The sequence below is a fragment of the Sinocyclocheilus anshuiensis genome, unplaced genomic scaffold (genome assembly GCF_001515605.1).
Source record: "Sinocyclocheilus anshuiensis isolate Anshui unplaced genomic scaffold, SAMN03320099.WGS_v1.1 scaffold393, whole genome shotgun sequence".
NCBI classification, from domain to species: domain Eukaryota; kingdom Metazoa; phylum Chordata; class Actinopteri; order Cypriniformes; family Cyprinidae; genus Sinocyclocheilus; species Sinocyclocheilus anshuiensis.
The window spans coordinates 159,816-183,769 of NW_015536501.1; the positions used below are offsets into that span (position 1 = coordinate 159,816).

At 38.8% G+C, this 23,954-nt stretch overlaps 1 pseudogene; it reads left to right on the forward strand.

Annotated features, from left to right (window-relative positions):
* LOC107688906 (kin of IRRE-like protein 3) overlaps positions 1-23,954 on the forward strand; it is a 152,877-nt pseudogene that overhangs the window by 118,333 nt on the left and 10,590 nt on the right.

Consider the following 23,954-nt stretch of genomic DNA (forward strand, 5'->3'; position numbering starts at 1 on the left):
GATCACCTGCCGTGCTTCTAACAAAGCGGCACCCAATGGCAAGGAGGCCACAGTCACCATCGACATCCAACGTGAGTGAATCTTCCACCGACTGAGCTTCTGTTCAAACACATTTAGCGGCAGACACTCTCAAGCTCACTTTCCTCTTCCAAATCCTGAGACCTGCATTCTGTTCTGAGCATTTCTTGTGTTTTCCTGTCTGTGTGGATAAATTATTCACATGTGAAAATCCGCTATGTGCTGTCCTATTTTCTTTATCCAAACAGCCGTTGTGTATGAATGCGATCTGATGTCTGAGCACATGTCGTACTCCGCTCCACAGACACACAAGACTTGACACAATTTTTGTTTTTCCTTGTTTTTTTGTCTTGGAGAAGCAATTGTGAAAGTGACAGTTTGTCTGTATGCAGCATACAGGGACGTTTCTAAGCTTTAAGCTTGTTATTGTGGACATAAATGCTAATTGTTAGTTTTAAATGTCAGAAGAATTGAACACGACCAGATCCTTCTTCTGTATACAGGCGTTTCGTTTATTTTTATTTATAGCAGTCATAAGCTTCGCTGTCAAAAGTGTATCTGAAAGCGCTAAAATGAAAGGCCTGAACTAATTCAGCGCGAAGATTAGCTTTTGATGAAATATTTCTGACAATGTATGCATAGGGAACAAAGGCGTTCTTTCAGCTCTCTCAAGTGTTGAAAGATATTAAGTCTGACTAATAAAGCAGAAAATATATCATATTGAAAGATCCACAAGTTCTGACAGCTCCTTTCTTCACGTCCGTAAAGTCTGTTTTATTGCCCAGAAGGAATGCACCTCAGCACAATGGAGCTCAAATTCTGAATTGAAAGCGTAAAACAGAAAACGTTTGTGTTTTTTTGCTCCTCCAGACTCGGCCCAAATCGTTTTGTCATGCAAAACAATAGAAGAGTTTTACTGTAAGCTTCTTTCCTCCCTGGATTGCACAGGCGCCCCTGATTGGTCAGTTTTGATGATGTTGCCACTGTGAGGGCCAGTGAAATCCTTTGTTTAATTAATCATGATTGGAGAACGTCAAACCAGCCAGGTTTGCGTTTATATCCATTCTCCTTCACTACCAGTCAAACGTTTGGAATAATTAATGTTTTGTCTCTTATGTTCACCAAGGCTCCAAAAATAGAGTGGAAACAGTACAATTACAATTTAAAATATTAATTTTCTGTTTTAATATATTTTAAAATGTAATTTATACAGATGATTAGTCCAGTCTTCAGTGTCACATGGTCCTTCAGAAATCATTTTAATATGCTGATTTGCTGCTCAAGAAACATTCCTTATTATTAACAATGTTGAAAACAGTTTTTTGTTGCTTATTATTTTTGTGGAGACCATGATACACTACCATTTAAAAGTTTTGGGTAAGTATGAAAAAATAATTATTTTATTAAGCAAGGATGCTTTAAATTGATCAGAAGTGGCATTTACAATATTACAAAATATTTTCAAATTGAATTCTGTTCTATTGAACTTTATTCATCAAAGCAAAATCTTAAAGCAAAAACTCTTTGTCAACATTAATAGAAATTATTAACAATTAAACACTAAATCAGCATATTATAATGATTTCTGATCATGTGACATGTTCATGTGACACTGAAGACTGGCATAATGGCTGCTGAAAATTCAGCTTTGCCATCACAGGAATAAATTACATTTTAGACAGTTATTTTCAATTGTAGTAACATTTCACAATATTACAGTTCCCCTTCTAGGGAACTCCACACTGTGCCTCCTAGGGGACACATTGGGGAATGCAGCCTGCATGACCGGTGTCTGAAGCACGTGTGAAACAACGCCAATCTATTGATCCACCTGGCCCATGAAATCATAGGCGGGGTGCCCGGAAGTATAAAAGAGCACCTGCTGAATACATCATCCTCTTTACTGTCTTCAGGAGCCGTCTGTTGCAAGCAGTGTGTGACTATATCTATCAACCCGGGTGAGCATTTCACGAAGTGCGTGCCTCCGTGTCCTAGGTATTTGACACTTGAGGACATGCACGGCTTGTGCATTATGTGCCTAGGGGAGGAGCATGCGCGTTCGGTGCTTGAGGGCTCCGAATGCGTGCATTTTGAATCTTTTTCTATGTGAAAGCTCTGATTACGTTTGTCTCTTTTTTCGGGGGAGAAGGGGCAAGCATCTGCATCTCGCGGGTCAGGTCCCGCTGCTGCTGAGGCACAGTGGAAACTTAGCTCGTGGGGATCACAGGTTGAGCTCGCGGAAAAGTTCGAGAAAGGTATGGATCTTTCAAAAACTTCTGCCGTGAGCTCTAGTGTGCTACGGGATCCAGACACTCTTTCATTGGAGTCATCTGATCCTGATAGCATGCTGCTGGGCTCTTCTAGTCGTAACGACGAAGATGAAGAGGTTGATGTGGTTGGTGATGATGATGAAAGTGCGAGCACTGAGTCATCATCGACCACTCTCAGCCGCACATACGTGGATATGCTGGATGTGATGGATCGCGCCACTAAGCGCCTTGATCTGGCTTGGACGTGTGAGAAGCCTAAGCCGGCTCGCGGCCGACTAGATGAGTGTTTTTTGGCCGGTCTTGATCATCCCGCCCCCGGGAGTCTTCCGTTTCTCCCAGATCTCCACTCGGAGATATCTAAATCCTAGGGGAAACCGTATTCCTTTCGGCTGCATCCCTTTCAACACGCTGACTATGCTAATGTTGAGGGTGTGGCCGAGCTCGGATACGCAAGGATGCCCCCTGTTGGAAAGACGTTTGCGAGCTATCTCTCGCAGGGTGAATCATCCTCTTTAAAGACTCCTGCCTTGCCGTCAGTAGCGCTTCAGACCACCTCGCGCCTGAATGGCAGGGCGTATGTGGCAGCGGGTCAGGCTGGTGGTGCTTTGCACACCATGGCGATGTTACAAGCCTATCAGGCTGACTTGCTGAAGGATTTAGATAAGGGCAGAGGTGTGTCACCTGAGGCGGTCGAAGAGCTACGCCGCACCACAGAATTGGCTCTCTGCGCCAGCAAGCAAACTGCTGCTGCCATTGGCCGTGCGATGATGGCTACGGAGAGACATCTGTGGATCAACCTTGCGGCCTTCGGAAGAAAGAAAAATACTTTCTCCTCGGCGCTCCGCTTTTGCAGACCGGGCTTTTTGGGACTTCCATCGAGGCAGTTGTGGAGAAGTTTAGGGAGGTGAAAGCACAATCGGCTGCTTTCAGGAAATTAATTCCTTGGCGCTCCAAATCCTCTTCTAAGGGGGGGATGATCGGTCTAGAGCTGAGGCTCATAGACAAGATCAAAAGTCAAGTGTCGGTAACTGCGCCCCACCTCCCATTAGGAGTCAGCAAGGGAAGCCAACCGCTAACAAAGGGAAAAAGGATCTCAGGAACGTGCTAGATAAGAGGCGCGGCCATCTTCCGCAGCCCGAGGCTGGCGCTTCCTGATCATCATTATCCTACCCCCCCATCCCCCCCCCCAAAAAACCCCATGTGTTGCTGGCCACTGCTTTTATCAGGCTCTGTTTCCGGACTAATGATGTTTTATGTGTTCGCTCTGAGAGAATCATTTACTGATGGTCTGAGTGTCCCATTTGTGAGTTTCCGGCCAATAACACAATGGTTCGCTAGCCTATGGGACTGACCCGGTTTGGGGACCCGTGTATTATAGCCATCTGAGGATGGTTATATTCCAGCCCTGTTGTGGCAGGATTGGTTTACCTAAAATACAGCCATCTGAGGCTGGCTGTGTTTTTACCTGCAATTAACCCTTTCCAGACCACAGTTATCTGAGGATAGCTGTTTGGTAGTAGTGCTGTCCCGCGCCACAATTGCTAGTGGCAATTGCAGTGGTCCCCTTTCCTGGAGAAAAGATAGTTATCTGAGGATAGTTGTCTGCTAGCTCGGCCCCTGCTTAGAGATTAAGTAGAGCCATCTCTTGAGCCTTTACATAGACAGTGCTGTCTACCCTCTTGGGTTTAAGTAGTTAGCCCACTCTCTGTAGTCTGGGTAGATCGGTCGGTCCCGCTTCTGGTAGCCCCTTCCTGAGTACATAGCTATCTGAGGATTTCTATGTGCTAGCTCTGTGATTGCTCTTCTTCTTTAGGTTTTTAAGTAGCAGTCTCCTGAGCCCTTGCCTAGACAATGCTGTCTCTCCTGCTAGAGTTGTAAGTAGATATCCCACTCTCTGTGGTCTGGGCAGTTCTGCAGGAAGGTCTCGCCTGGCTATCTAGGCTAGCTGTGTATTGTTTTCTGGTCTACAAGCCTTCATAAGACCCTCATTATATAGCTATCTGAGGATAGCTATGTTCTAGCTCAGCAGCTATTTCTCCTCCGGGATTTAAGTGGCGATTTTTTTCAGCTTCTTTAGAGGCTTTCTATTTAGCCTCTTCAGTGGTCTTGTGTATCCAGGCTAATATTGATCACATAGCATAGCTATCTGAGGATAACTGTGTTCCTACTTGGGTGGGATGTTCCCCTTGATCTAATTGGGTTCCCCCATTTCTGCCAAGTTGCATGAGCGGCCCGTGGCATCAGTGGCATGGCCCCTTTCTGAGGAAAGGCTTGGTGTATGTTTGTCGCTTCCTTGGTGCTCTCCCACCAGGTGGACAGGCATGCGCCTCGGCACGGCTTGGTTGGATTTCGTTCCCCAATGTGCCCCCTAGGGGGCGCAGCGTGGAGTTCCCTAGAAGGGGAACATCTCAAGTTACGCATGTAACCATGGTTCCCTGAGAGGGAACGAGACGCTGCGCCCCCTTGCCATGCCTTCGGTCTGCCTGTTTACGTCTCCTTCAGACAGCTAAGTGGATGACGCTTTTATACTTCCGGGCACCCCGCCTATGACGTCATGGGCCAGGTGGACCAATAGATTGGCGTTTTTTCACACATGCTTCAGACACCGGTCATGCAAGCTGTATTCCCCAATGTGCCCCATAGGGGGCGCAGCGTCTCGTTCTCTCTCGGGGAACCATGGTTACATGCGTAACCCAAGACGTTTTTACTGTATTTAAATAAATGTAGCCTTAAGCATAAGAAACATCTTTTAAAAACATTATAAAATCTTAATTATTCCACACTTTTGATTGGTAGTGCATGTGTAAGTCAGTGAAATGGCCACAAATAAGCTAACTGCTACTGTCAAGATTCATTTAGCTCACGATTCATGAAGGCTCACTTTAACTTCCCTTTAGCCATCTTTATCAGAATAATTTACGCCGTGTCTAACCTGAGCCCATGTGCTCTGGCTTTTGAGATGTGGCAGGTCTAACGCGAGGAAGCAGTTCAGTGAAGTGGAGACCCTGCTGTAGGCCACACACTGGAAGAACATGTGCTGGGTAAATAAGTGATGACAGAGCATAGAGGTGCTAGAACCTTTGGGCCACAGCGGCCCATGGGGAGCTTCAACCGGCACCAGGAGCGTTTCCTGACACTTAATGTCATCAATATTTATAAAAGACAGCTGTTAAGTGAGGTGCCATGAAGAAAATGTGTTTTGTGGCAGAGTTTGAAGAGCTGGCAAAAGTTGTTTTCCACTGAAAACGCTTTCATTATATCTCGCATGCTGTTTTTTCAATTTATCCTTCTCTGTAGGTAATTGCCCAACAACAACAGATATAAATTGCGCTGGCCTGATCTAATACAGTGACGTGAAAGAGTTGCAAGAGTTCATCAGTGGAATGGGAGAATGTTTAGATTTTATTTCGTCTGAAGTTTTTGCATTCCGCCTAAAGTGTACCGCTAATAAACAGTGCTGATCTGTGGGTACATGAGTCACCAGTGACCTAAATAAGCGTGTTGCTTTTCACATTTCTGCTATACTCTGGCCCTTCTCTTCATACCAAACAGAAAACATTTGCTCCTAATCATATATAAGCTCTTGGCTGTGAAAGCACTGCCCTATTTATCAGGGTACCTGCAGAAACAACTTCATCTATACTGACCCTGCTGTGAATCACAACCATTGCTCTATGACCACTTGGGTCGTCCTTCTGAACAACAATGATCTGGATCATAGTGAGCCACAAAACCCTTTTGTATTTTGTAACTGTCTTTTTGTATGTATGTGTGTGTATATACAATATATATATATATATATATATATATATATATATATATATACAGTAAAAATAAATTGAAAATTGAGACGCAATTTAACACGTTAATGGTAGTAATATGATGGACAGTGCACATAATATAGTAATTTTGTGGAATTTCTATTAATTCACTGAGAACTAAAAGTTATTTCAGGCACCAGAAATGCTATCAGGTATTAGGTGGACTAAATGTGCCATATGGAATTCTTCATGAAATCAGCTGTACCAGCATCAAACCAGAATAAACCAACCAGGTCCACTTTGTAAATTCAGAGTGGTTTTAGCTGATCTGTTCAGCAGGGAAACCATTTCTTTCTCTGTGCACTTCTTTAATCAGTTTGACCCTGAGCAGATGGTCTTCCAATGGTCTTCCAGAGTTAAGGGCTCGTATCATTCCTCACTGATATGGGTGTTACTTTTTAATTAGTCTGACACCCTTCGAGACTTATATTCTAGATTCCATTGATTATTTCCATGGAAGCAGACGTTTAAAAAAAATGACTTGACGATGGTGAGTAATGGAAACTTTGAGAAGTATCTTGGTGGTTCCTCTTCTCACAACACCATTCGATAAGGATCTCTGGACTCAACCAATCTTCGTAGGCTAGATGCACAAATTAATCTGCAACGTGTTGACATTCACATCTCCAACACTCTCCTTCTTCCATTCACATGTTCTCTCTTTTTAAAGGTCATCAATGCCTCTGAACCACATTCAGTAATTAAAACTTCCCCATTAAACAACACGTTTCATATTTCATTAAAGCGTTCTCAAAGCTAGCAGCCCACATCAATCCGCGTCCACACTTCACTTTATCCCCTTTCGGTTTTCCTCCCTCTTACGACTCAAAAGAGATTTGACTTTATTGTAAAGGCGGCTAATATTCTTCACAGCAAGTGCCGCCGATAATGTCGTCTGACCCTTTGCTCGAACGTGGCGTGAAGTTCTTTAATGCCGTTAGCTCGTGGACCTCGGCTCACTGGTTCGTTTAAGAATTAGCACCCAAGAGAGCGGCTCTCCGCTTCTCAAGGTAATTGCCTTGTAAATAAGAGTGGGTTTAAAACAATGCTGTTTGTTAGGAATAATTAATGACCACATGTGCACATGGAGCCGCGTCTGGAGGCCTCTCGTGAGCTCCTGTTGGGTGAACGCACTCACTCCACACAAAGGAAACCGACAAGAGGTGCTTTATCAAGCTCAAGGAAACACTCACTCGCATCCCCCCTCGAGTCCTCCATCCAAAATAGATGCAGGCCTCTACGTTTAGAGGACGTGGAGGTTTTGAATGCATATTTGCATGTGACTCTTTTTCAGATTTACAGAAACCTAGAAACCTCCCTAAATATCCCAGTGATTTATCAGTCCAGCGCAAACTTCATTTAAAATGAATGACCACAAATCAATGTTGATTCTGTACTAGCTGAGGACCAGGTATGTTTTCGAAGAAACTCATGTGGCTAATTGCACTGAGCCTCGTGGCGTAATCTCATTTTCAAATATTGCAGCTTGTTAGATTTGCTCTAAATGCCACTTAAAATGAGTGTCAGCAAGAAGATTGCATAGGATCAGAACTAACCTTTATTTATATGTATTGAATTTTTAATCACTATACAGTGTCATTCTTTTAATTGACAGGTTCACTACATGTAAATTACATGTTTATGCCAAAATTCTTAATTCATATTGTACAGACTGGATTATACAAGATTATTGTATTATACAATTGCTGTCTTTGTAAAAGCATTCAGATTAAAACTTTGCATAAACAACTGACGATCACACACTACCAGACTTCCAAGTCATTCTGAACACAACAAATTCACGCAAAGACATAGCTAGGAGATATCTGACAAATGGAAGCAATGTGTTTTCTAAAACCAGCTCAAATATCAAACATGTTTGCAAACGTGTTTCCTGATGGAATCACGATTTTCAGTGAAATCTGTTCATTCAGACTGCTAAAAATCTGCAAACTGGCTCTGACTTTCCGCAAATAGCGTAACTTGTCCGAACCTGCAAATTTGGGCAGAAATCTGTATAAAAGTTGTGTAGTGCATTCCAGCCTTAAGTAATAGCACTGTCTACATGTTATTGTTTAGGATTAATTACGTATTTTTAGCTTGATACATGTATTTAACATTCATTTTAAAAGACTGGAATAAGAGCACCAATGCACACATTCAAAACTTGTTTATCAGTAAAATTCATTTAAAAATGGACATCAAAATGTACACAGAGAAAAAAAAATTGATGTAGAAAAATTTTAACTCAGAAATTACTTATAAATTTCACAATTAATTACAAATAAATGGCAAGTAACATAATTAAATGTGATATTTTGAAGAACAGTCAAAAGAATTTAAAAATATTATTTTCTTGTAATCTTTGTTTTATTTACAACTTTGAAAAATCTTTTTTTTTTTTAAATAATGACCAGTAAGTAAAGAAACACTGTTAATGAGAAGATGAACACTGGACTGCTGGAGGTTAGGTGGGAAACACCTTTTTATTTATTAACATTTATTTATTTATTTATTTATTTTCAGAATCCACCCTTGGAAAATACAATTTAACATTTCGGCTGGTTCAATTGTTTTAATCAACTGACAGCCCTTAAAAGTAGTAATAATCTGCATTCTCCTGAGTAACTTACATGGTGCACTGAACAGAAACGTCTGAGGCGTAATAAGTAGAACATGGATGAAGTTTGGGCAAGTAGTCCATTTCTCATTTGCTAACCACTCACGCTGTATCGCTGTTATTGTTTCTCTAATACGTTTGAATGTGCTGCTTCTTCCTTTCAGTGTTTTGCAGAAAGGCTGCAGGTTAGTTTTAAATGACTAGTCCCGCGCCATAAGGCATTATGAATGAAACATCTGTTCCAGGTACAAATACGTTGGGCGAGTGACGGGAGCAGATTGCTAATGAGAAATCAGACCCAGCGCTGTGTATTGGCTTTCCAGAGGCCTCTAATCACATTCAGACCTGTGGGAGGTGACAGATCTGTCCACTGCGCTTTGACAGGACTGGGGCAGATTGTAGAAGCTTTTCCCATATTAAAGTTTCAGGATTTTGGGGGGGGGGAAACAGCAGGGAGAACCACTGCTGTCTGGAATCGCTGTGAATTGTCGGTATGTCGCTGATGTTTCTACCGCTGGCCTAGTTAATGTCCAACATGCCCTGTGTCCAAACAAACACACGGCACAATCATGCTTTCACAGACAGTTCCTTCAGCCTCGAGAGTGTCAGCGCCTGTCTGTCCGCTGTCACTTCTTGTCTATCTGCTGTCAGTCCTGTCTGTCTCTTCGGGTTTGGGTGTGTGTAATTTGGAAGGAGTGAACGGAAGCCAACTCTAGCGAAGTGGGATAGCCTTGATCCAACCTATAAATTTCAAGCATATTTCAAACTTTCTTTTGTTTTAATTGAAACTGCCAGTTTTTAACGAGAATTCCAGCACTGCATTAAACTCAACTAAATAAAATGTAATTGTCGTCTGAAATGGCTCGATAAAAAGTCTGATGGTAAATACCGCTTTTGCTTAATGTGAATTTGGCTGCTGTTTGTTTAATTTGTGTAATCAATCTATTTGTTAATTTCACCAAAAACTCTTTAATCATGCTCATTTTAAAAGTTGTTTAAATTCTAATTCAGCAATTAGAAGGCAAGTTACAGCGCCAATTAATCTTAATGCAAAGTAGCTCCCATTACCGAGAAAAAGAATAATCAAGCCGTTCCCACTTTTTAGAGTATTTTTAGTTTGTTCTTTAATCCGCAATTAATCTTTCTGAAGAGTGTTTATTAATGAGTGTTTTGCGGGAAAGATGAAGTTGACCGGCCCTCTCTGCTCCTCCAGATTTCCCACTGGTGAACCTCTCTGTGGAACCGCAGCCTGTTCTGGAAGGCAATCTGGTCAAGTTCCACTGTGCCGCTAAAGCGAATCCCCCTGTCACTCATTACAGGTGAGAGCTGACACACACACACGCACATAGACCAAAAACTGGTTTTCTTTCTCAGAATCTCATTCTTTCACTCTCCCGATGTTTTTCTCCTGATGCCTTCACGGAAAAACCACATGAATTTCACATGCGAACACATGTTCATCACGTATGCATGCAAAGCAGCATGATAAATTAATGTGTTTTTGCTTAAACGCGTGATCATATGGAAATAGCAACTGAGGCACGTTGTGACATATTGAGAGCTTGTGCTCTAAAACCACCCAAAATCATTTGCACATAAATCAAAATTCATGTTTTATCTGTATACTTTTACTTTTACATTACTTTGTTTAAAAAAATTGTGCTTATGAATTGCTTATGATTAGCTTATGAATAATAATTAAATTGTGATCTAGTATTTTTATTTGATTAAAATGAACTTTTTTAGTTATTTTATCTATTTTTATTAAATGAATGCATATGTTTTGATACATATGCACTTGTTTCTTGAGCAAAAAAATATTTTTAAGCTCCAAGTCAGCATATTAGAATGATTTCTGAAGAATCATTTGACACTGAAGACTGTAGGAATAAATACATTTTTAAAATATATTAAAATAGAAAACAGTAATATTTTACAATATTACCATTTTTACTTGATAACAGACTTCTTCCAAACATTAAAAAAAAACAATTAATGGCCCCAAAGTAAAAACTTTTATATCAGTTTAATATTTATATATTTATTTTAAAATCGTTTAATAGTTTTATATATTGTCTGTAATTAATAATATTATGTAATTATTAAGGGAATCATTCAAGTGCTCAATTGTTTTTGATCATTTCATCCTGAAAACTTCCACTGTTTCAGACGTAACCTGTAGGTCAGGAACACGCTTTTTTTACATTTTGTTTTGTGATTTCACTGAAAAGTCTTCAACATATAGAGAGAGACAGTGTCACATATAACATATTTTTAATCAGCGTAGAGCGAGAGATGATCTCACCTGCCGCCCCATCAGAGTTTCATACATTATTCATGCCAGAGAGGTCTAAAGAAGCACACACACCAGACTCTTGTGCCTGTGCCCTCAGCCAGCTGGACAAAGAATCTCCAAAGCTCAGAGGACACTGTGTGTCTCCTGTCCCTTGACCCACTGCAGCAGGCTTCAGATGCACGCTGTGCCACAGACCAAATGTAATGTCATGAAATCATCAATCAAGCGCGAGGAAGCTCTCCACACGGAGACAGGCTTCTTGGAGAAACACAGCATTTGAATTCACACTGCAGGAACACAGAAGCCCAACTAATTACGAAGAAAGTCATTACTGATTGCGGGAGATTTCCTGTGGGCATTACACCGTTCCTCTGAGAGGATTAGAGCTGCCTCACTAGAAAGAGGAAGGATTATTTTCACTAGCCAATATTTTATTCATGTTCATTTTGTTTACATAAATATGGAAATTAATTTAACTTTGTTTTGTTTTGTTTTCTTGTAAGACAAAATGTAACATTTCTTATTGGAGGCGTCCGGTCCAGCCGCTCGCAGAAATAAAACCCATCACTGTCCTCCTGTGGCATTTGAAATGAGATTAGTGAAGCTGTAAATTAATTAGCAGAAATAAAGCCTTTATGTTCGGCGGTCATGATGGCCATTTAAGACCCTGAGTATTTTTCATTCATGGCTTTTCATAATTGTGCAGAGCAGTTTTTATGTCTAATGGAATCTGACGTGATCTCATAGCTCCACTAGTGATCGGCTCATATGGATTTTTCAGTGGCTGATGCCAATACAGTGGGGTGCAAAAGTAGCATTTTACCCATTTTTTCATTCCAAATTATTTTATAAGCTTAATTTGAGTGAATAGAATGGACATGAATTAGTATGTCCTATTTGAATGACTTGAACCTTTGAACTTTAGATTCTTGGTGTAGAACCTGATGATTTCAGAACATCTTGTGTTTCAATGAAAATCTCGGACCATTTGTAAAAATGGAGATCATGAACAATGTCATATATTTCCTGATTTGATTGGTGACCTACAAATAGTGCAGAATAATATTTAAAACATGTAAGTCACTACTTCTCCCACATTTAAATCCAGTGTTTTTAATAATATTTTCAGTGTAGATTCAGACTTTTGAACCCCACTTTAAACAAGAATTTAAAAGTGATGGATATAACATTTATCCATATCACCACAAATGATATGGACATAAATATCCTGACATTAAATAGACATAGTATTTACTATTTAACTATTATTTAATATTGATATGAATGCTATTTATTAGGAAAATTCTGTTAAAAAATGTGCATTTACATTGTTACACCAGTAGGTGGTGATAAGTGATAATCTTAATGAGTGAGTCATTTAATAATTCAGTCAACCGATTCATTCAAACACTGATTCATTCAGGATTTAAATATCTTTATAAGTGAGTGGTTGAAACATTTACTCAAACGATTCGTCCAAGCACAGATTCATTCAGTCATTGAGTCATTCACTCACATGTTCAAAACAGTGTGTTGATCACAACGGTCAGTTCTGTTGTGGCTTTGATTGGAACTAGTTTAATTTGTGCAACAAAAAAAATAGAAAGAGTAATGAACAATTTGTAACAAAATGTAAATTTAATTAACTTTTTATTTATTGAACTGTTGTAATAAATCGTAATTGTCTTGCTCATATGATATTGCTTAAGCATCACTACATATATAAAATTGCTGAGCGTACTGTAACTGCCTTTTGTGATGCCAATGAGCTGCACTCAGTAGAGAAAGCACCGCATTGTCACAGAGATGCAGTGTATATGCATGTGATGTAGTGTGTGTGAAATCCACAGTGACAGGGAAATCGCATAAAGACTTCCGCTCTTTCTTTTCAAAGGATGTGGCCTTTCGTTTATCCTAAACCTAGACTTCTCTCCACCAAATAACACCTTGAAATGTGAAGCCATCATAAAGAGTTCAATAAAAGCCACTGTGCTCAAAAATGTAGCCACAACCTTGCTATAGAAAAGAGCAAAAGAGAACGCGTCTTTTAATTCTGGCTGCGATTGTTTGTTTTCTTCTTGAACTCTCAGAGCGGAAAAGTGGGGCGTGAATGGATGGAGTCAGACACGTCACTTTTCTGCCCATGAATAAAGTATGTGCTTCGTGTCCCTCCGGGGGCTTTCAGTCAGCGCTGGTGTTGGCGGCTTTGTTCTGGCGTAGGTGATTTGTCTTGTCTTATCCTCATTTGTCACCTCTGAAGTGTCTAATGGAAGACGCTCTGTTGGGCGTGTCGAACGTTTGATGTGAACATGTGGCTTTGCAGCTTAGCATCGGTGGGCATCAGCGTCCACGTGGCTGATTGCTTGCAGAGACGGTTCGTACCACCCAGTGTTTTCATTCAAAATGCGGCCGATCACAGACAGCCCTCCTGTGGCATCTTAAAAAACAAACAATTTATTTTCCTCGGGTGTTGTATCGGCTTACACCTTTAGAGGATTATTTTTTATTCTAGGGTTTATACATATACTATTGCTGTTGAATTATGTAAAGAAAGCAGTAAACACATGGAATTGATCTGTGTATAGTGAAGGCTTGAGAGCCCGGTTTGTCTTTCTGGCTGAGGTTTGGACATCTTTTTCTGATGTTTTATTTGTGGTTTTATTCTCATGTCCCGTTCCGAGATAAAGTTGTCACAGCTCTGCGTAGAACACAATGTTTTTATCTTTGAATATGTCAAGATACAGCCCTCGTCTGAGCCAAAGAAAGTGTCTCCCTGGCAGGAGGATGCTCTGGGTCTTGATTAAATTAAAGTCAGACAGTTAATCACTTAAATGTCAAAGATCCATGGAAATTGTTCACAGTACTTTTCCTATTTTAGCACCAAATACAGGATTAAAATAATTTCATAAACAGTTTACGCTGAATATTGGCACTATTGGAACTGATGAAATTGAATTTTCCTAACAGGATGTAATAAGCCTTTTCCGGTGTTCGTTTGAATCCGTGATGAGGCCTGCTGTGATCCGGAGTAATCTCTTCATGTTAGACACTTTTGATGGTTAATCAATTGCCACTGGATTAGCTACACATTTACATTCCCATACATTTGAATGAAAAGGATATCTGTCCATCTCTGCGGATAGAAAATTTCTCCTGGCCTCTTTTTTTCTCTCCAGTTCTTGTCATATTTTCAGTTGGTCAGACTGTTTCCTCCTGAGACTGGCAGGAGAAGCCATCAGCCCTGTCCTGAGTGTGGATCTCTCTCATGTGTTTGAGTTCACATGGAGGCTGCTGTCTCCAAAGGAGCCCAGAGGAAGCTCTGTGGAAAAGGAAGTTTGGGGGTCAGCACACAAACACATTGAGCCTTGGCGTGCATGTAGGCAGTGTAGGCTTGGTTCTATTGAAGTGCACATGTAGAGCTGCTGGTGAGAACAGATGTGTGAATGAGTGAGGTGGCATTCACAAAGGACCTATTCTTCCGTTCCAAAGCAACTAGGCGAAGCGCAGCGAAATGGAACTGAATGCGTCTCGAGATGCATTTTTAGAGCTAGTTTTAATTTGATAAGTCATTTTAAAAATGGGACTGTGATTTCATGAGACTCAGACAAAACAATGAGCAAAAGACATCCATTGGACCAGCAGTTAAAATATAATGCAGGAGCATGTCCTTAAACATTGCTGCTGTCAGGACAACCAATGTATGTCTTATTTTCTATTGATTTTTGCATGGGAACATCACAACTTAGGTGTGTGTGTAGACTACAGTTCAGATAAATGCTGTTCTCTTGAACTTTATATTTAGCAAAGAATCGCGAATATACTGTATATACACTTATTAGGTAAGATATAATGATAATAAAGATATACTTTGCCTTTGACACCTCAGTTATTTAAAAAATATTGCAAAAACAATTTGTCCAGCAAAAAAAAATTACATTTTTGTTACACTGTCAACTATACCAATAAAAGTGATAAAAAAGACCAAATATAAAATAAAATAAAATAAATAAATAAAAAATACACACAGTTGTCTCGAGTACATTCATTATACCAAATTCTTTTTATTTCTGTAACACTGTCCACTTTAACTTCACAGGTGCAAACAAAAGTCTATCTGCTCAGTGCTTGATCTTCTCATCTGAATCTGGAGCAGCAGCGTTCGCTTGTGTTGTCCTTGGTTTCTCACTTTCCTCTTCACATTTCACTATAATGACTGCAACATCAAAGGGTGCCAATGATAGAAGCAGCATCTAAAAACCTCTTAATGTGTTTCTGTTATTCTTCCGCCAAATAAGACACGGCCTGCCGACAGCACGAAAATGAAAAGACCCGAATAAAAAAAATAAACACGTGGTGTCTTGAAAATTACGTTAGACACTCTGAAGGATGCTTTTGTTGTTTCAGTACACCATGCAAATAAGACATGATCTCAGTCATTTGCCTGTGAAAAAATACCTTTCTTGTCGCCTTTGATCTTTAGATGAGATCTGGGGAAAAAAGCCTTGGCAGCGTCCATCAGGGTTGTTCATTTTCTTGTTCTGTTTTTGTCTCTGATGGATAATTAGATGGGCGAAGGGGGGAAGCATGATCACAGACGCAACGGGAGACACTTATGAGGTGCTGGTTGATCATTCCTTCTTCACCGAGCCAGTATCCTGTGAGGTCACCAATGCCCTGGGCAACACCAACATCAGCCGTAACGTGGATGTTTACTGTGAGTCTAACTGCTGCATATAGATACATGTTTCGTTTCTTTTGATATCTTAAAGGAATAGTTTAATAAAAAATGATTAATTTAAGGATGTTTTGTCATTTCAAACTCACATGAATTTAGTTCGTGAATATTCTTTTGCATATACCAAAAGTGAATGAATTTGTGTTTGTATTTTTGTTGTAGTTGGGCCCCGTCTGGCTGCTGAACCCCAGAGCCTTCAGGTGGATCGGGGATCTGATGCTGTGTTCAGTTGCGCTTGGATTGGAAACCCTTCGCTCACCATTGTCTGGATGAAAAGGGGCCATGGAGTCGTATGTACTTTGCTCTGCACTGCTCATAAAACTTGCAACAGGGATGAGCAAAAATTGGCTCACTTTCATTGGCTCAAGCTCATTTATTTACAATGCAGCTAAACACGGGCCGCTTCGTTATCTCATTAAACTGACAGGTGCAACATTTTGAACATTTAGAATTTTTGTTAAATTTTTTTTCATCTAATATTTATATTTTATATATATAAATGTATTTTTAGCTAACAATAAAAAACCTTTCTGAAAGGCTGATATATTCTGAAGTATTCCTTTAAGTTCAAGTTTTTAACTTTTTTCAAATCTTTCAAAACAAGGCCTCGTTGAACCATAGTATATACGTTAAAGTCAAAAGTTTACATACACCTTGCAGAATCTGCAAAATGTTAATTATTTTACCAAAATAAGAGGGATCATACAAAATGCATGTTATTTAGTATATTTAGTACTGACCTAAATAAACGAAATAAACCTATTTAGTTTATTTAGTACTGACCTGAATATATTTCACATTAAAGATGTTTACATATAGTCCACAAGAGAAAATAAGCTAATAGTTGAATTTATAAACTTTTTGAATTTGAAGATCAGGGTAACTTATTGTAACTTATTTACTAAGTCTTCTGGGAAACATGTAAGTATCTTCTGTAGCTTCTGAAGGGCAGTACTAAATAGAAATAAATATGACATTTAGGCAAAATAAGAAAAATGTACACATCTTCATTCTGTTCAAAAGTTGAACGAAAGTTGTCTTAATGCATATGTTTTCCTTCTGGAGCATTAGTGAGCGTTTGAACTTTCTGTAATAGTTGCATATGAGTCCCTCAGTTGTCCTCAGTGTGAAAAGATGGATCTCAAAATAATACAGTCATTGTTGGAAAGGGTTGAAATACACAAAAATGCTGGAAAACCAAAGAACAGCAAGCTTAAGGACAAACAAGGGACTCATGAACAACTATCACTAAACAAAGAGACAGCTGTGGATCATTCAGGTAACAACACAGTATTAAGAATCAAGTGTATGTAAACTTTTGAACGGGGTAATTTTTATAAATTCAACTATTATTTTCTCTTGTGGACTATATGTAAACATCTTTTGTGTGAAAACGATGCAGATTCTGCAAGGTGTATGTAAACTTTTAACTTCAACGGTGTGTGTGTATATATATATATATGTATATATTACATTTTGTAAAACAAATACTTACCTAGTTAAAAAAAAAATTAGTTTTGAATTTAAATTAATACAATCTTTAATTCTACTCCCTTCACATTTTAATTCAGCCTTCAATTCTGCATTTAGGAATTTTACTGGAATAAAAACTGCACTCTCACTTAAATTATGAATGGCACACGACCCTGACGTATAGAATTTTATTCAGCTCTCCATCTGGGCATGATGAATGTATCAGACACACACATGACTGACCTGTTTTTGATGATGATAACAGCTGTGACAGTTGAGTTTCAAGGGCTAATGGACCCTCAGTAGAGCACATTGTGTTTGTTTGGGTCGTCATCTGTTAGGATCGTGCAACTGATGTCAAGATGAAGTCAAAACTCAAGAAAGAAGCTGTATTTGTGACTACAGTGATGGTTAATTATAGATGCAGTTCTGCTTCATGTATTTACTTCAAAAAAAAAAAAAAAAAAGGCGAGTAAAAGAAAACTTTTTAATGATGTCTACGAAGTTTAGACCTTGGCGTTGTTTTTTTTTTTTTTTTTCTTCAAACATCTGTTACCTTGCAGGTGCTAAGCAACGAGAACACCTTGACACTGAAGGCAGTGAGACAGGAGGATGCTGGGAAATACGTATGTCGAGCTGTGGTGCCGCGAGTGGGAGTGGGAGAGAAGGAGGTCACGCTTACTGTCAATGGTAAATATTTTTAATGTTTTGTTTGTATTCAGTCTGTCGGTCTGATCAAGACCCCTCGGCGAATTCTTATTTGCTTCGGCTTTTGATTGCTTTGACTCACAAGAGCTGGAAGAGGCTCTCAAAAACAGGATCAGGCCACATTTCACTCAGGCTAAAGGGGATGTTTTCTACACTGTTTAGCTTTGCAATAACCGAGACATGTTCTATGACCCTCAGAGATATGGGTGCCGTAATCAGGAGAGATGATCTTGAATCGCTCTCATCATTTCTTCTCACTCGTCAATAGATGAGAGACTCGGGCACATGAGGCCGTGTGATTTGCTTTAAGGACTCTACCAGGTTTCTGAATCAATACGGGCATATTGATTAACCCCACGCTTCAAGAAGTGTCTTTCCCTTAAATGTAATAAAAAAAAAAAAGATCACGGGCCATTCTGGGCAGCTCGAATACTATACTAACAAAGGCCATATACATATGTGTTTTGGTTGTTTTGCTTTGTCTTGCTGTAGGTGTCATTTTATTGGTTATTCTCTCTCCAGAGGAGCTCATGAAAAAGTGTTATGGAGCTTTGTATGCTTTATCCATTTGTTTTGATGGAAACTTTTAAGTCCTAAGGGCTTTGCAATAACACCAGCCTGCTCCTGTGAGGCAATAAGCCTGTTCAACGCTCTATGAATTCTTAATCTTTGCTGTTTTTCCTCTTGTGATGTTACAAGGTTGAGATCTGGGTCGGCGTGTGTGACTGTGGGCCTCCTTGGGTCCTTGTGTCTAATCCAGTCAACAGTTCAAGGAACAGTTCAGCCAAAAAATTAAAATTCTGTCATCAATTACGCACTCTCATGCTGTTTCAAGCCTGTATTACTTTGTGTCTTTTATTGAAACTCAAAGGAGATGTCTGAAGGATGTTAAGCTCCAAAAATGACATCGAAGTCACCGAAATCAGTCTTTGTGGTGGTATTTCTGGTGATATTACAAGCCTTCTTTACCTTACAAGCGGTTGTCTAAAGCAAAATTGCTATGAAGTGCATATAATTTTTTTGTGAGAGAGTATGACATGCTTGAGCAAAACAGACACAAATTTTGGAATCAGCACCCCAAAATTAGTAAGAAACAAGTATTGAATATTATTTCGCAAATGAGATGCAGAGCAGTGTACTTTAATGGCCTTTTTTGAAACTTGAAAAGCAATCATCACTTTTTAAAATGTACTGGAAAAAGCAGCATATACATTCCAAACATTGCCTTTTGTGTTCCACAGAAGCAAAGTAATACAGGTTTGGAATGACACGAGGGTGTAAGGTCACTCTTGAGGTCTTTATCACAATCTAGCACTGACAAATACTTTGAATTCAGTCAGATTGAACATTTAAAACCCAAATATTTTATGCACTCTGTAAAACCGCCCACAATGTAAATGAAGTTCTGTTCCTGATGCAAATCAAGAATCCTAAAAGTTATGGTCTATATGATAATGTAGCTCAGTCACCTCAATGTCAGAGATAGTTCTTGATGACCTTTTGTTTAGGATGTGAATATGGTAATAATGCAGCAACACCAAGTTTTGGACACCAGTTCATCTGTGATGATCAAGCCATTTGATTATTGTGCTTGCTTTAGTTTGATTTAATCAGGTTACAAGGGTAAGTAAATGACAGAATTTTATTTGGCATTATACCGTTACAGTACAGCTCAACTTGAATATTCTGTCATTATTTACTCCAAAATCCAAAGGCGTTCTTCAGAATATCAAATTGTACATTCTACAGAAGAAAGAAAGTCATACAGGTTTGGAATGACATGAGAGTGAGTAAATAAGAGCACTTTCATTTTTGGGTGAACTGTCTCTTTAAGAAATGTGCAGCCATATGCTAATAAACAGGAGACACATTAGTGCTTAAATACCAGAAATTAGATGGATTAGGCAGATGATGAACGGGAAATATGATTACTGATATTATAATAGATCATTAATGAATAACCACATTAGCGTCCATTAGGCTGTAAGAGCGTCTCTTTGACAAACAGACGATTTTGTATCCTTGATAACCAGACACCTTAAAGGGTTAGTTCACCCAAACATTTAAATTAGCCCATAAATTACTCACCCTGAAGAAAAGATCAGATTGCTGTCTGCTAGAGGGTGAATATAACAATGATTTTTAACCTCAGTTCGGTCTCTTTAAATCAACAGCACAATAAACACTCATTAACAACTCAGAATGCAAGTTCAGAAGCCTGTTATTGAAGTGTTGTTGAATGAAGTTTGTGACCATTCTAAGATATTTTTCATGCTCATTGACAACAAATTGTGTCCGAGAACCACCCGTAACATTTTCTGAACAGTTCCCTGCCGCCCCTCTAACTTCTGCTGCTTTCTGTCCACCCATTAGATGATTTTTTTTTACTTGCGAGAAGCCGAAAGTGAAGAAAGGATAAATGATAATGTTTGTAGCACCATACAAGAGAGGTCATTGTTAAATCACAAAATAGAATGCAACCAAATGCGACCCAGCTACAGCTTTTATTGCAGTGGTTTTCAACTTTTTTGACCCCTCAATATATGCTGTAAGATTTTTCCAGTACTTACTTTTTATTTCTTGTATGTTGAATTAATTTTTATGATTACTAATTTTAATATATTTAATGTATTTACCCCTTGAAGGTTTGCTGAGGCCCCCTAGTGGGCTCCACACTGTAAAAAATGACTGTGAATTTAACGGTAAAAGACTGTAAAAATGCTACAGTAAAAACCTGTTAAATGGTTAACGGTAAGTTCCCCTACTATATATGGTGGAAAACTGTATTGGACATTACATGTAATTTTACAGTAGTATACCATTTTTGGAAGTGAAAAAGAACGTATAATTTACAGTGAATAACCGTAAATTGACATTCCCAGAATTCCCTGCATTACATTTCAAATTTGATATTTATTTGTTGAAATAACTGTTTCTTCTTTTTTTTTTATCACTTTTGTAAATTAGGGTTGTATGTTACATCTAATGTTGTTAAATTTACATTTACATTTAGCAGACACTTTTATCCAAAGCGACAAATGAGAACAATGGATTAAATTAATGTTTATTGCATTATTTCAGTTTCATGTGTGTTACCATGATGGTGTTTAGTGTTTGTGTGAATGACACTGTGCACCTTCTATATATTTTAATATTAAAAAGCAGCTTTGGTTCATCTTGTGACGTTCTCATCACCACCTGCTTTTGGTGGTTATCAGTGTATTACAAAGGTTCAAAACAGATTTCAGTACTTCAATAGGTTGGTATATTAACATTATATCAGTTAATGAAATTACGGTATTTAAATGTAAATTTAAGTTAAAACTGTAAAACCAAAATGTTGCTACCGTATTTTTTTATGGTAAAATTCTGGCAACCACAGCTGCCGTTTTTTACCGTAAATGTTTTGACGTAAATTACTTTTTTTTGTTTTGTTTACAGGATTACCAAATGTTGATTTTTGTTCATTTATTGTAGTAATTAATATGTATTCTTGACCATCAGTTTAATTTTTAAACAGTCATTTATTGTTTTTTTTTATTATACGCTATGTCCCTCCATGAGAAGTGAGTCAGTTGGAATAGATGATCAGGCCTTCCGTTCTCTCACCGTACAAGCAGAGCATCGCCAAGAGCCAGGCACGGAGCGAGACGTGTGACTGCACCTTCCTCATGCGGTTCGGTCTCACATCCCGCTCTCTCTCCTTTCTCCGCTCGTTTCCCATCTGAGCCTGAGAGATAAAGCTGTTTAATTACAGCCCTCATTTATGGCCATGATCCCCTGTCAGATTTGTTTGGCTCCCCCAGAGGACATGATCTGAACAGACTGCCGCTGGAAGAGCACGGAAAAGGCGTCCCACCCCTCTGCCCGACTGCAGCCTTTGAGCGTGCGTGTGATTAAGAGGGTGCCGGGGAAAGCGAGAGCATTGTCTCGCTCTCTCTAGAGAGACGGAGCTTCGGTGTACAGAAGACTCCAGCACGCTGCTGGGATCTGTAATTGATGGGATAGTACTCGCGCACTGAGTCACCCGAATTCTAATTAAAATTAAAATCTGTTTTCGTATAGAGACACATAATGGACCTCAATCTGCCGCGGAAGGAGAAATGGAAAAGTTATGATTGTATTTATTATGATTTAATCTCCTCCTTTTCTTTCACTTTTAATTATTTATGAAATTATGAAGTTTACTCTAAGCATTATTTCCAGTTTTGTTAAATAAGATGCAGTGGGAAGAGTTAAACGACTAGCTCATCCAAAAACGAGAATTCAGTCATTATTTACTCACCCTCGTGTCATTCCAACCTCGTATGCCTTTCTTCAGTGGAGCACAAAATATAAATTGTTGGAGAATATCTTGCCACTTTTCAATATAATGAGCACTGGAACTGTCAAGCTCCAAAATGGCAAAAAAGCACCATAAAAGTGGTCCATACAATCCATGTTCAAGTCTTCTGAAGTTATATGATAGTTTTGAGTGAGGAACAGACCGAAATTTAAGTTGAATAACAAATCTTAACACCCTCCTTAGCTCTCTTTGGTGCATTTGTGAAAAAAAAAAAAAAACGTAGCTATGACGAAGAAAAAGTTGAAGTCAGTATTAAATGGAATGAAAATCTTTACTAAATAAATCCTATTGATCATATTGTGAATGATTCATCCATGCATATTTCATTTTTAAGATTTTTTTTTTTTTTTACTTATATTTTTTAAAGAATGGTTTGTTGAAAATTAACTCAACCTCAGGCCATCCAATATGTAGATGAATTTGTTTTTCTATCAGAACAGATTTGGAGAAATTTAGCATTAAACCGTAATTTTCTGCCTCCAGATAGGCTCCGCCCACAAAAAAACCGTCATCCCCGTTTCGGATCTGTAAGACTATCCCACTCTCTGATGTCAATTTCGTTGAATAACAGTGCTTATCGCTGGGTGACAAGCTCTTGTAATATGCGGAGAACATTTTGAAAATGACTCCTAATCAATATAATTTATAATCTTTTTAAACCTAACTATTTTGTACCGTATCTGTGAAATTTTCTAGCCGTAAAGGCTTTCTCTCCCGGGTTTTCTGCAACCATGATGCGCGCGCATCCTGAATGTTTACAAACCTATAATTGGTCTATAATGAGCCTAATTTACATAGAATGGAAGCATGTTTGTGCTGCAAAGAATGTCAATGACTTCATTTCAATACTCGCTGGCTGGTTGTAAACTTAATTGTGAGCGGTCAATGAATAAGAAGCAGTGGAATACCGCATGCAAAAGGTTGTCCCTGATTCTTTACTCTTCCACCTCATCTTAAGATAGAAGATCATCAAAACCAGATTGGAGATCATGAAAACAGAAGCGTATGTCCTGTCATCTCTGTTCTCAGGAAGGATGTGTGCTGATGTGGTGTGCAGGCGGTTCAGCTGTCAGACAGGAAGCTTGACAGTCTGTTGTTTGTTTCAGGGCCTCCCACCATCTCCAGCACACAGACGCAGCAGGCTCTGTACGGGGAGAAGGGCCAGATCAAGTGTTTCATCCGCAGCACCCCTCCTCCAGACCGCATTGTGAGTTCTATCTATCCATCCAGCTACCTGTATTCTGTGATCATTTATTTCTGAATCACGTCAGTGATATTCAAATCAATATTTCATTTCCATTTAGTTGGATAGAATTATTTTATAAATATATTATAATATTGTATAAATATTTATAAAAATTCAGTAATAATAATATGTACTGTATGTATGCATTCAGCTTTGTTTTTATTAATCCATCTATCAATATATTTAGTGCTCAGATATTTCTTAATCATGTCAGTAATATACAAATCTAGTATTTAATGTTTATTTACTTAAATAATATTATTAAAATGATATAAAAATAATAATAATAATATTTGTATACTCTACCATAAAGTTTGGGGTCAGTAAGATTTTAAAGAAATGAATAGGTGCATTAAATTGATTAAAAGGGACAGTAAAGACAATAATATTCTTAAAAAAAGGTTTATATTTCAAATAATGTT